This window comes from Ascaphus truei, unplaced genomic scaffold (assembly GCF_040206685.1).
Source record: "Ascaphus truei isolate aAscTru1 unplaced genomic scaffold, aAscTru1.hap1 HAP1_SCAFFOLD_451, whole genome shotgun sequence".
NCBI classification, from domain to species: Eukaryota; Metazoa; Chordata; class Amphibia; order Anura; family Ascaphidae; genus Ascaphus; species Ascaphus truei.
The window spans coordinates 214,161-229,797 of NW_027456782.1; the positions used below are offsets into that span (position 1 = coordinate 214,161).

Below are 15,637 nucleotides of genomic sequence, written 5' to 3' on the forward strand. Positions count from 1 at the left end.
CAGAGATATAATAACACGCAGAGATATAATAACGCGCAGAGATATAATAACACGCAGAGAGATATAATAACGCGCAGAGAGATATAATAACACGCAGCGATATAATAACACGCAGAGATCTATAATAACACGCAGAGCGATATAATAACACGCAGAGATATAATGACACGCAGAGAGATATAATAACACGCAGAGAGATAACACGCAGAGAGCTATAATAACGCGCAGAAATATAATAACACACAGAGATATAATAACGCGCAGAGCGATATAATAACACACAGAGATATAATAACGCGCAGAGAGATATAACACGCAGAGAGATATAATGACACGCAGAGAGATATAATAACACGCAGAGAGATATAATAACGCGCAGAGAGATATAATAACACGCAGAGAGATATAATAACGCGCAGAGATATAATAACACGCAGAGAGATATAATAACTCGCAGAGATATAATAACACGCAGAGATATAATAACGCGCAGAGCGATATAATAACACGCAGAGCGATATAATAACGCGCAGAGAGATATAATAACACGCAGAGAGATATAATAACACACAGAGATATAATAACACACAGAGATATAATAACGCGCAGAGAGATATAATAACACACAGAGATATAATAACGCGCAGAGAGATATAATAACGCGCAGAGAGATATAATAACACGCAGAGAGATATAATAACTCGCAGAGATATAATAACACGCAGAGATATAATAACGCGCAGAGCGATATAATAACACGCAGAGCGATATAATAACACGCAGAGAGATATAATAACACGCAGAGAGATATAATAACACACAGAGATATAATAACACACAGAGATATAATAACGCGCAGAGAGATATAATAACACACAGAGATATAATAACGCGCAGAGAGATATAACACGCAGAGAGATATAATAACACGCAGAGATATAATAACATGCAGAGAGATATAATAACATGCAGAGAGATATAATAACACGCAGAGATATAATAACACGCAGAGAGATATAATAACACACAGAGATATAATAACACGCAGAGAGATATAATAACACACAGAGATATAATAACGCGCAGAGAGATATAACACGCAGAGATATAATAACATGCAGAGAGATATAATAACACGCAGAGAGATATAATAACACGCAGAGAGATATAATAACACGCAGAGAGATAAAATAACACGCAGAGCGATATAATAACACGCAGAGCGAAATAATAACACGCAGAGCGATATAATAACACGCAGAGAGATTTAATAACACGCAGAGCGATATAATAACACGCAGAGCGATATAACACGCAGAGCGATATAATAACACGCAGAGCGATATAATAGCATGCAGCGATATAATAACACGCAGAGCGATATAATAACTCGCAGAGATATAATAACACGCAGAGCGATATAATAACACGCAGAGAGATATAATAACACGCAGAGAGATATAATAACACGCAGAGCGATATAATAACACGCAGAGATATATAATAACATGCAGCGATATAATAACATGCAGAGAGATATAATAACACGCAGAGATATAATAACACGCAGAGATATAATAACACGCAGCGATATAATAACACGCAGAGATATATAATAATGCGCAGAGAGATATAATAACACGCAGAGAGATATAATAACACGCAGAGATATAATAACGCGCAGAGATATAATAACACGCAGAGATATAATAACGCGCAGAGATATAATAACACGCAGAGATATAATAACGCGCAGAGATATAATAACACGCAGAGAGATATAATAACGCGCAGAGAGATATAATAACACGCAGCGATATAATAACACGCAGAGATCTATAATAACACGCAGAGAGATATAATAACGCGCAGAGCGATATAATAACTCGCAGAGATATATAATAACACGCAGCGATATAATAACACGCAGAGCGATATAATAACATGCAGAGCGATATAATAACACGCAGAGATATAATGACACGCAGAGAGATATAATAACACGCAGAGAGATAACACGCAGAGAGATATAATAACGCGCAGAAATATAATAACACACAGAGATATAATAACGCGCAGAGCGATATAATAACACACAGAGATATAATAACGCGCAGAGAGATATAACACGCAGAGAGATATAATGACACGCAGAGAGATATAATAACACGCAGAGAGATATAATAACGCGCAGAGAGATATAATAACACGCAGAGAGATATAATAACGCGCAGAGAGATATAATAACACGCAGAGAGATATAATAACTCGCAGAGATATAATAACACGCAGAGATATAATAACGCGCAGAGCGATATAATAACACGCAGAGCGATATAATAACGCGCAGAGAGATATAATAACACGCAGAGAGATATAATAACACACAGAGATATAATAACACACAGAGATATAATAACGCGCAGAGAGATATAATAACACACAGAGATATAATAACGCGCAGAGAGATATAATAACGCGCAGAGAGATATAATAACACGCAGAGAGATATAATAACTCGCAGAGATATAATAACACGCAGAGATATAATAACGCGCAGAGCGATATAATAACACGCAGAGCGATATAATAACACGCAGAGAGATATAATAACACGCAGAGAGATATAATAACACACAGAGATATAATAACACACAGAGATATAATAACGCGCAGAGAGATATAATAACACACAGAGATATAATAACGCGCAGAGAGATATAACACGCAGAGAGATATAATAACACGCAGAGATATAATAACATGCAGAGAGATATAATAACATGCAGAGAGATATAATAACACGCAGAGATATAATAACACGCAGAGAGATATAATAACACACAGAGATATAATAACACGCAGAGAGATATAATAACACACAGAGATATAATAACGCGCAGAGAGATATAACACGCAGAGAGATATAATGACACGCAGAGAGATATAATAACACGCAGAGAGATATAATAACGCGCAGAGAGATATAATAACACGCAGAGAGATATAATAACGCGCAGAGAGATATAATAACACGCAGAGAGATATAATAACTCGCAGAGATATAATAACACGCAGAGATATAATAACGCGCAGAGCGATATAATAACACGCAGAGCGATATAATAACGCGCAGAGAGATATAATAACACGCAGAGAGATATAATAACACACAGAGATATAATAACACACAGAGATATAATAACGCGCAGAGAGATATAATAACACACAGAGATATAATAACGCGCAGAGAGATATAATAACGCGCAGAGAGATATAATAACACGCAGAGAGATATAATAACTCGCAGAGATATAATAACACGCAGAGCGATATAATAACACGCAGAGAGATATAATAACACGCAGAGAGATATAATAACACACAGAGATATAATAACACACAGAGATATAATAACGCGCAGAGAGATATAATAACACAAAGAAATATAATAACGCGCAGAGAGATATAACACGCAGAGAGATATAATAACACGCAGAGATATAATAACATGCAGAGAGATATAATAACATGCAGAGAGATATAATAACACGCAGAGATATAATAACACGCAGAGAGATATAATAACACACAGAGATAAATAACACGCAGAGAGATATAATAACACACAGAGATATAATAACGCGCAGAGAGATATAACACGCAGAGATATAATAACATGCAGAGAGATATAATAACATGCAGAGAGATATAATAACACGCAGAGAGATATAATAACACGCAGAGAGATAAAATAACACACAGAGCGATATAATAACACGCAGAGCGAAATAATAACACGCAGAGCGATATAATAACACGCAGAGAGATTTAATAACACGCAGAGCGATATAATAACACGCAGAGCGATATAACACGCAGAGCGATATAATAACACACAGAGCGATATAATAGCATGCAGCGATATAATAACACGCAAAGCGATATAATAACTCGCAGAGATATAATAACACGCAAAGAGATATAATAACACGCAGAGATATAATAACATGCAGAGCGATATAATAACACGCAGAGAGATATAATAACACGCAGAGCGATATAATAACACGCAGAGCGATATAATAGCATGCAGCGATATAATAACACGCAGAGCGATATAATAACTCGCAGAGATATAATAACACGCAGAGCGATATAATAACGCGCAGAGAGATATAATAACACGCAGAGATATAATAACACGCAGAGAGATATAATAACGCGCAGAGAGATATCATAACGCGCAGAGAGATATAATAACACGCAGAGATATAATAACACGCAGAGAGATATAATAACATACACAGATATATAATAACACGCAGAGAGATATAATAACATGCAGCGATATAATAACACGCAGAGATATAATAACATGCAGAGAGATAAAATAACACACAGAGCGATATAATAACACGCAGAGCGATATAATAACACGCAGAGCGATATAATAACACGCAGAGCGATATAATAACACGCAGAGATATAATAACGCGCAGAGAGATATAATAACACGCAGAGAGATATAATAACTCGCAGAGATATAATAACACGCAGAGATATAATAACGCGCAGAGCGATATAATAACACGCAGAGCGATATAATAACACGCAGAGAGATATAATAACACGCAGAGAGATATAATAACACACAGAGATATAATAACACACAGAGATATAATAACGCGCAGAGAGATATAATAACACACAGAGATATAATAACGCGCAGAGAGATATAACACGCAGAGAGATATAATAACACGCAGAGATATAATAACATGCAGAGAGATATAATAACATGCAGAGAGATATAATAACACGCAGAGATATAATAACACGCAGAGAGATATAATAACACACAGAGATATAATAACACGCAGAGAGATATAATAACACACAGAGATATAATAACGCGCAGAGAGATATAACACGCAGAGAGATATAATAACGCGCAGAGAGATATAATAACACGCAGAGAGATATAATAACGCGCAGAGAGATATAATAACACGCAGAGCGATATAATAACACGCAGAGATATAATAACATGCAGAGAGATATAATAACATGCAGAGAGATATAATAACACGCAGAGATATAATAACACGCAGAGAGATATAATAACACACAGAGATATAATAACACGCAGAGAGATATAATAACACACAGAGATATAATAACGCGCAGAGAGATATAACACGCAGAGAGATATAATAACGCGCAGAGAGATATAATAACACGCAGAGAGATATAATAACGCGCAGAGAGATATAATAACGCGCAGAGAGATATAATAACACGCAGAGAGATATAATAACTCGCAGAGATATAATAACACGCAGAGATATAATAACGCGCAGAGCGATATAATAACACGCAGAGCGATATAATAACGCGCAGAGAGATATAATAACACGCAGAGAGATATAATAACACACAGAGATATAATAACACACAGAGATATAATAACGCGCAGAGAGATATAATAACACACAGAGATATAATAACGCGCAGAGAGATATAATAACGCGCAGAGAGATATAATAACACGCAGAGAGATATAATAACTCGCAGAGATATAATAACACGCAGAGATATAATAACGCGCAGAGCGATATAATAACACGCAGAGCGATATAATAACACGCAGAGAGATATAATAACACGCAGAGAGATATAATAACACACAGAGATATAATAACACACAGAGATATAATAACGCGCAGAGAGATATAATAACACACAGAGATATAATAACGCGCAGAGAGATATAACACGCAGAGAGATATAATAACACGCAGAGATATAATAACATGCAGAGAGATATAATAACATGCAGAGAGATATAATAACACGCAGAGATATAATAACACGCAGAGAGATATAATAACACACAGAGATATAATAACACGCAGAGAGATATAATAACACACAGAGATATAATAACGCGCAGAGAGATATAACACGCAGAGATATAATAACATGCAGAGAGATATAATAACATGCAGAGAGATATAATAACACGCAGAGAGATATAATAACACGCAGAGAGATAAAATAACACGCAGAGCGATATAATAACACGCAGAGCGAAATAATAACACGCAGAGCGATATAATAACACGCAGAGAGATTTAATAACACGCAGAGCGATATAATAACACGCAGAGCGATATAACACGCAGAGCGATATAATAACACGCAGAGCGATATAATAGCATGCAGCGATATAATAACACGCAGAGCGATATAATAACTCGCAGAGATATAATAACACGCAGAGAGATATAACACGCAGAGATATAATAACATGCAGAGCGATATAATAACACGCAGAGAGATATAATAACACGCAGAGAGATATAATAACACGCAGAGCGATATAATAACACGCAGAGCGATATAATAGCATGCAGCGATATAATAACACGCAGAGCGATATAATAACTCGCAGAGATATAATAACACGCAGAGCGATATAATAACACGCAGAGCGATATAATAACACGCAGAGCGATATAATAACACGCAGAGCGATATAATAACACGCAGAGAGATATAATAACATGCAGAGAGATATAATAACATGCAGAGAGATAAAATAACACACAGAGCGATATAATAACACGCAGAGCGATATAATAACACGCAGAGCGATATAATAACACGCAGAGCGATATAATAACACGCAGAGATATAATAACACACAGAGATATAATAACACGCAGAGAGATATAATAACACGCAGAGCGATATAATAACACGCAGAGATATAATAACACGCAGAGCGATATAATAACACGCAGAGCGATATAATAACACGCAGAGCGATATAATAACACGCAGAGAGATATAATAACACGCAGAGCGATATAATAACATGCAGAGCGATATAATAACATGCAGAGCGATATAATAACACGCAGAGCGATATAATAACACGCAGAGAGAGATAATAACACGCAGAGCGATATAATAACACGCAGAGCGATCTAATAACACTCAGAGCGATATAATAACACGCAGAGATATAATAACACGCAGAGCGATATAATAACACGCAGAGCGATATAATAACACGCAGAGAGATATAATAACACGCAGAGCGATATAATAACACGCAGAGATATAATAACACGCAGAGCGATATAATAACACGCAGAGCGATATAATAACACGCAGAGCGATATAATAACACGCAGAGCGATATAATAACACGCAGAGCGATATAATAACACGCAGAGCGATATAATAACACGCAGAGATATTATAACACGCAGAGCGATATAATAACACGCAGAGCGATATAATAACACGCAGAGAGATATAATAACACGCAGAGCGATATAATAACACGCAGAGATATAATAACACGCAGAGCGATATAATAACACGCAGAGATATAATAACACGCAGAGCGATATAATAACATGCAGAAAAGTAGTTCCCCTTTTGTTCCTTACTGTGTGTCCTTTCCTAACCGTTATACTGTACCCTGCACACATGACCTATACACATGGAGCTTGGTAACACCGTACACCCCAGTATTTAATACCCGGACTGGAGAGGATGAGACGGAATGGAGCAGTTACCAGGGAACTTATTCCTGTTCTGTATCTGCAGAGGAACACACGCAGGCCGAGTTTTATTGTGTTCTGCGTTAAGTAATTACAGCTGTCTACTGCCTATCCCAAGTATTTCAACAATGCCTGAGCGTCTCCAAACGTACTATTTCCTTTACCAACAAAGAGTAACAGAACTTCCTACAACAGCAGCTCCTCACAGCTGTGTCAGAGTATCTATACTCCCACTCAGTGCAGACACTCACATCCCCACACAGCTGTGTCAGAGTATCTATACTCCCACTCAGTGCAGACATACACACCCACATACAGCTGTGTCAGAGTATCTATACTCCCACTCAGTGCAGACATACACACCCACATACAGCTGTGTCAGAGTATCTATACTCCCTCTCAGTGCAGACATACACGTCCCCACGCAGCTGTGTCATTGTATCTATACTCCCTCTCAGCGCAGACATACACACCCCCACACAGCAGTGTCAGAGTATCTATTCTCCCTCTCAGTGCAGACATACACGTCCCCACACAGCTGTGTCAGAGTATCTATACTCCCACTCAGTGCAGACATACACATCCACTCACAGCTGTGTCAGAGTATCTATACTCCCTCTCAGTGCAGACATACACATCCCCTCACAGCTGTGTCAGAGTATCTATACTCCCACTCAGTGCAGAAATACATGTCCCCTCAGAGCTGTGTCAGAGTATCTATACTCCCTCTCAGTGCAGAAATACACGTCCCTCAGAGCTGTGTCGGAGTATCTATACTCCCTCTCAGTGCAGACATACACGTCCCCTCACAGCTGTGTCATTGTATCTATACTCCCTCTCAGTGCAGACATACACGTCCCCACACAGCTGTGTCAGAGTATCTATACTCCCACTCAGTGCAGACATACACGTCCCCACACAGCTGTGTCAGAGTATCTATACTCCCACTCAGTGCAGACATACACGTCCCCACACAGCTGTGTCAGAGTATCTATACTTCCACTCAGTGCAGACACACACATCCCCACACAGCTGTGTCAGAGTATCTATACTTCCACTCAGTGCAGACACACACATCCCCACACAGCTGTGTCAGAGTATCTATACTCCCACTCAGTGCAGACACACACATCCCCACACAGCTGTGTCAGAGTATCTATACTCCCACTCAGTGCAGACACACACATCCCCACACAGCTGTGCCCGAGTATCTATACTCCACTCAGTGCAGACACACACATCCCCACACAGCTGTGCCCGAGTATCTATACTCCCACTCAGTGCAGACATACACATCCCCACACAGCTGTGTCAGAGTATCTATACTCCCACTCAGTGCAGACATACACATCCCCACACAGCTGTGTCAGAGTATCTATACTCCCTCTCAGTGCAGACATACACACCCCTCACAGCTGTGTCAGAGTATCTATACTCCCTCTCAGTGCAGACATACAAACCCCCACACAGCTGTGTCAGAGTATCTATACTCCCACTCAGTGCAGACATACACACCCACTCACAGCTGTGTCAGAGTATCTATACTCCCTCTCAGTGCAGACATACAAACCCCCACACAGCTGTGTCAGAGTATCTATACTCCCTCTCAGTGCAGACATACACACCCACTCACAGCTGTGTCAGAGTATCTATACTCCCTCTCAGTGCATACATACACATCCCCACACAGCTGTGTCAGAGTATCTATACTCCCTCTCAGTGCAGACATACACACCCCTCACCTATTCATGCTGTATTTCTCCCTTCTGTGCTGGGAGGCAGTGCCAGGCACCCACTGTCTGATCACTGAAGGAGTAGCACAGCAGAGAAGACATTTAGTACTCAGTGAATCCCAGAGCAGCAGATATCATGGAAGGAGTGATTGAGAGGTGATGTGCTGGCCTTTGAAGTGGGTTAACCTGGTTTGGGCTGTAGCAGTGTCCAGCTGTGTGTATACTGTCAGTGCTGCAGTGGGACAGCATCTTGTTAGTACGGTCCCTGCTCTCCCGTGCACCTTGGGATGTAGCAGTGTCCAGCTGTGTGTATACTGTCAGTGCTGCAGTGGGACAGCATCTTGTTAGTACAGCCCCTGCTCTCCCATGCACCTTGGGCTGTAGCAGTGTCCAGCTGTGTGTATACTGTCAGTGCTGCAGTGGGACAGCATCTTGTTAGTACAGCCCCTGCTCTCCCATGCACCTTGGGCTGTAGTAGTGTCCAGCTGTGTGTATACTGTCAGTGCTGCAGTGGGACAGTATCTTGTTAGTACAGCCCCTGCTCTCCCATGCACCTTGGGCTGTAGCAGTGTCCAGCTGTGTGTATACTGTCAGTGCTGCAGTGGGACAGCATCTTGTTAGTACAGTCCCTGCTCTCCCATGCACCTTGGGCTGTAGCAGTGTCCAGCTGTGTGTATACTGTCAGTGCTGCAGTGGGACAGCATCTTGTTAGTACAGCCCCTGCTCTCCCATGCACCTTGGGCTGTAGCAGTGTCCAGCTGTGTGTATACTGTCAGTGCTGCAGTGGGACAGCATCTTGTTAGTACAGTCCCTGCTCTCCCGTGCACCTTGGGCTGTAGCAGTGTCCAGCTGTGTGTATACTGTCAGTGCTGCAGTGGGACAGCGTCTTGTTAGTACAGCCCCTGCCCTCCCATGCACCTTGGGCGGTAGCAGTGTCCAGCTGTGTGTATACTGTCAGTGCTGCAGTGGGACAGCATCTTGTTAGTACAGTCCCTGCTCTCCCATGCACCTTGGGCTGTAGCAGTATCCAGCTGTGTGTATACTGTCAGTGCTGCAGTGGGACAGCATCTTGTTAGTACAGCCCCTGCTCTCCCATGCACCTTGGGCTGTAGCAGTGTCCAGCTGTGTGTATACTGTCAGTGATGCAGTGGGACAGCATCTTGTTAGTACAGTCCCTGCTCTCCCATGCACCTTGGGCTGTAGCAGTATCCAGCTGTGTGTATACTGTCAGTGCTGCAGTGGGACAGCGTCTTGTTAGTACAGCCCCTGCTCTCCCATGCACCTTGGGCTGTAGCAGTGTCCAGCTGTGTGTATACTGTCAGTGATGCAGTGGGACAGCATCTTGTTAGTACAGTCCCTGCTCTCCCATGCACCTTGGGCTGTAGCAGTGTCCAGCTGTGTGTATACTGTCAGTGCTGCAGTGGGACAGCATCTTGTTAGTACGGTCCCTGCTCTCCCATGCACCTTGCGCTGTAGCAGTATCCAGCTGTGTGTATACTGTCAGTGCTGCAGTGGGACAGCATCTTGTTAGTACAGTCCCTGCTCTCCCATGCACCTTGGGCTGTAGCAGTGTCCAGCTGTGTGTATACTGTCAGTGCTGCAGTGGGACAGCACCTTGTTAGTACGGTCCCTGCTCTCCCATGCACCTTGGGCTGTAGCAGTGTCCAGCTGTGTATATACTGTCAGTGCTGCAGTGGGACAGCATCTTGTTAGTACGGTCCCTGCTCTCCCATGCACCTTGGACGGTAGCAGTGTCCAGCTGTGTGTATACTGTCAGTGCTGCAGTGGGACAGCATCTTGTTAGTACAGTCCCTGCTCTCCCATGCACCTTGGGCTGTAGCAGTGTCCAGCTGTGTGTATACTGTCAGTGCAGCAGTGGGACAGCATCTTGTTAGTACAGCCCCTGCTCTCCCATGCACCTTGGGCTGTAGCAGTGTCCAGCTGTGTGTATACTGTCAGTGCTGCAGTGGGACAGCATCTTGTTAGTACAGCCCCTGCTCTCCCATGCACCTAGGGCTGTAGCAGTGTCCAGCTGTGTGTATACTGTCAGTGCTGCAGTGGGACAGCATCTTGTTAGTACAGTCCCTGCTCTCCCATGCACCTTGCGCTGTAGCAGTGTCCAGCTGTGTGTATACTGTCAGTGCTGCAGTGGGACAGCATCTTGTTAGTACAGCCCCTGCTCTCCCATGCACCTTGGGCTGTAGCAGTGTCCAGCTGTGTGTATACTGTCAGTGCTGCAGTGGGACAGCATCTTGTTAGTACGGTCCCTGCTCTCCCATGCACCTTGGGCTGTAGCAGTGTCCAGCTGTGTGTATACTGTCAGTGCAGCAGTAGGACAGCATCTTGTTAGTACAGCCCCTGCTCTCCCATGGACCTTGGGCGGTAGCAGTGTCCAGCTGTGTGTATACTGTCAGTGCTGCAGTGGGACAGCATCTTGTTAGTACAGCCCCTGCTCTCCCATGCACCTTGGGCTGTAGCAGTGTCCAGCTGTGTGTATACTGTCAGTGCTGCAGTGGGACAGCATCTTGTTAGTACAGTCCCTGCTCTCCCATGCACCTTGGGCTGTAGCAGTGCCCAGCTGTGTGTATACTGTCAGTGCTGCAGTGGGACAGCATCTTGTTAGTACAGCCCCTGCTCTCCCATGCACCTTGCGCTGTAGCAGTGTCCAGCTGTGTGTATACTGTCAGTGCTGCAGTGGGACAGCATCTTGTTAGTACGGCCCCTGCTCTCCCATGCACCTTGGGCTGTAGCAGTGTCCAGCTGTGTGTATACTGCCAGTGCTGCAGTGGGACAGCATCTTGTTAGTACAGTCCCTGCTCTCCCATGCACCTTGGGCTGTAGCAGTGTCCAGCTGTGTGTATACTGTCAGTGCTGCAGTGGGCAGCGTCTTGTTAGTACAGCCCCTGCTCTCCCATGCACCTTGGGCTGTAGCAGTGTCCAGCTGTGTGTATACTGTCAGTGCTGCAGTGGGACAGCGTCTTGTTAGTACAGCCCCTGCTCTCCCATGCACCTTGGGCGGTAGCAGTGTCCAGCTGTGTGTATACTGTCAGTGCTGCAGTGGGACAGTATCTTGTTAGTACAGCCCCTGCTCTCCCATGCACCTTGGGCTGTAGCAGTGTCCAGCTGTGTGTATACTGTCAGTGCTGCAGTGGGACAGCATCTTGTTAGTACAGCCCCTGCTCTCCCATGCACCTTGGGCGGTAGCAGTGTCCAGCTGTGTGTATACTGTCAGTGCTGCAGTGGGACAGTATCTTGTTAGTACAGCCCCTGCTCTCCCATGCACCTTGGGCTGTAGCAGTGTCCAGCTGTGTGTATACTGTCAGTGCTGCAGTGGGACAGCATCTTGTTAGTACAGTCCCTGCTCTCCCATGCACCTTGGGCTGTAGCAGTGTCCAGCTGTGTGTATACTGTCAGTGCTGCAGTGGGACAGCATCTTGTTAGTACAGCCCCTGCTCTCCCATACACCTTGGGCTGTAGCAGTGTCCAGCTGTGTGTATACTGTCAGTGCTGCAGTGGGACAGCATCTTGTTAGTACAGCCCATGCTCTCCCATGCACCTTGGGCTGTAGCAGTGTCCAGCTGTGTGTATACTGTCAGTGCTGCAGTGGGACAGCATCTTGTTAGTACGGTCCCTGCTCTCCCATGCACCTTGGGCTGTAGCAGTGTCCAGCTGTGTGTATACTGTCAGTGCTGCAGTGGGACAGCGTCTTGTTAGTACAGCCCCTGCTCTCCCATGCACCTTGGGCTGTAGCAGTGTCCAGCTGTGTGTATACTGTCAGTGCTGCAGTGGGACAGCGTCTTGTTAGTACAGCCCCTGCTCTCCCGTGCACATTGGGCTGTAGCAGTGTCCAGCTGTGTGTATACTGTCAGTGCTGCAGTGGGACAGCATCTTGTTAGTACGGCCCCTGCTCTCCCATGCACCTTGGGATGTAGCAGTGTCCAGCTGTGTGTATACTGTCAGTGCTGCAATGGGACAGCATCTTGTTAGTACAGCCCCTGCTCTCCCATGCACCTTGGGCTGTAGCAGTGTCCAGCTGTGTGTATACTGTCAGTGCTGCAGTGCGACAGCGTCTTGTTAGTACAGCCCCTGCTCTCCCATGCACCTTGGGCTGTAGCAGTGTCCAGCTGTGTGTATACTGTCAGTGCTGCAGTGGGACAGCATCTTGTTAGTACAGTCCCTGCTCTCCCATGCACCTTGGGCTGTAGCAGTGTCCAGCTGTGTGTATACTGTCAGTGCTGCAGTGGGACAGCGTCTTGTTAGTACAGCCCGTGCTCTCCCGTGCACATTGGGCTGTAGCAGTGTCCAGCTGTTTGTATACTGTCAGTGCTGCAGTGGGACAGCATCTTGTTAGTACGGTCCCTGCTCTCCCATGCACCTTGGGCTGTAGCAGTGTCCAGCTGTGTGTATACTGTCAGTGCTGCAGTGGGACAGCGTCTTGTTAGTACAGCCCCTGCTCTCCCATGCACCTTGGGCTGTAGCAGTGTCCAGCTGTGTGTATACTGTCAGTGCTGCAGTGGGACAGCGTCTTGTTAGTACAGCCCCTGCTCTCCCGTGCACATTGGGCTGTAGCAGTGTCCAGCTGTGTGTATACTGTCAGTGCTGCAGTGGGACAGCATCTTGTTAGTACGGCCCCTGCTCTCCCATGCACCTTGGGATGTAGCAGTGTCCAGCTGTGTGTATACTGTCAGTGCTGCAATGGGACAGCATCTTGTTAGTACAGCCCCTGCTCTCCCATGCACCTTGGGCAGTAGCAGTGTCCAGCTGTGTGTATACTGTCAGTGCTGCAGTGGGACAGCATCTTGTTAGTACAGTCCCTGCTCTCCCATGCACCTTGGGCTGTAGCAGTGTCCAGCTGTGTGTATACTGTCAGTGCTGCAGTGGGACAGCATCTTGTTAGTACAGTCCCTGCTCTCCCATGCACCTTGGGCTGTAGCAGTGTCCAGCTGTGTGTATACTGTCAGTGCTGCAGTGGGACAGCATCTTGTTAGTACAGTCCCTGCTCTCCCATGCACCTTGGGCTGTAGCAGTGTCCAGCTGTGTGTATACTGTCAGTGCTGCAGTGGGACAGCATCTTGTTAGTACAGTCCCTGCTCTCCCATGCACCTTGGGCTGTAGCAGTGTCCAGCTGTGTGTATACTGTCAGTGCTGCAGTGGGACAGCATCTTGTTAGTACAGCCCCTGCTCTCCCATGCACCTTGGGCTGTAGCAGTGTCCAGCTGTGTGTATACTGTCAGTGCTGCAGTGGGACAGCATCTTGTTAGTACAGCCCCTGCTCTCCCATGCACCTTGGGATGTAGCAGTGTCCAGCTGTGTGTATACTGTCAGTGCTGCAATGGGACAGCATCTTGTTAGTACAGCCCCTGCTCTCCCATGCACCTTGGGCTGTAGCAGTGTCCAGCTGTGTGTATACTGTCAGTGCTGCAGTGGGACAGCGTCTTGTTAGTACAGCCCCTGCTCTCCCATGCACCTTGGGCTGTAGCAGTGTCCAGCTGTGTGTATACTGTCAGTGCTGCAGTGGGACAGCATCTTGTTAGTACAGTCCCTGCTCTCCCATGCACCTTGGGCTGTAGCAGTGTCCAGCTGTGTGTATACTGTCAGTGCTGCAGTGGGACAGCATCTTGTTAGTACAGTCCCTGCTCTCCCATGCACCTTGTGCTGTAGCAGTGTCCAGCTGTGTGTATACTGTCAGTGCTGCAGTGCGACAGCATCTTGTTAGTACGGTCCCTGCTCTCCCATGCACCTTGGGATGTAGCAGTGTCCAGCTGTGTGTATACTGTCAGTGCTGCAGTGGGACAGCGTCTTGTTAGTACAGCCCATGCTCTCCCATGCACCTTGGGCTGTAGCAGTGTCCAGCTGTGTGTATACTGCCAGTGCTGCAGTGGGACAGCATCTTGTTAGTACGGTCCCTGCTCTCCCATGCACCTTGGGCTGTAGCAGTGTCCAGCTGTGTGTATACTGTCAGTGCTGCAGTGGGACAGCATCTTGTTAGTACAGTCCCTGCTCTCCCATGCACCTTGGGCTGTAGCAGTGTCCAGCTGTGTGTATACTGTCAGTGCGGCAGTGGGACAGCATCTTGTTAGTACGGTCCCTGCTCTCCCATGCACCTTGGGCGGTAGCAGTGTCCAGCTGTGTGTATACTGTCAGTGCTGCAGTGGGACAGCATCTTGTTAGTACGGTCCCTGCTCTCCCATGCACCTTGGGCTGTAGCAGCGTCCAGCTGTGTGTATACTGTCAGTGCTGCAGTGGGACAGCATCTTGTTAGTACAGTCCCTGCTCTCCCATGCACCTTGGGATGTAGCAGTGTCCAGCTGTGTGTATACTGTC

At 45.1% G+C, this 15,637-nt stretch overlaps 1 protein-coding gene across 1 annotated transcript in view; it reads right to left on the reverse strand.

Annotated features, from left to right (window-relative positions):
- Positions 1–15,637, reverse strand: part of LOC142484877 (uncharacterized) — a 76,625-nt gene that overhangs the window by 16,723 nt on the left and 44,265 nt on the right. The gene's annotated exons all lie outside the window — the stretch shown is intronic.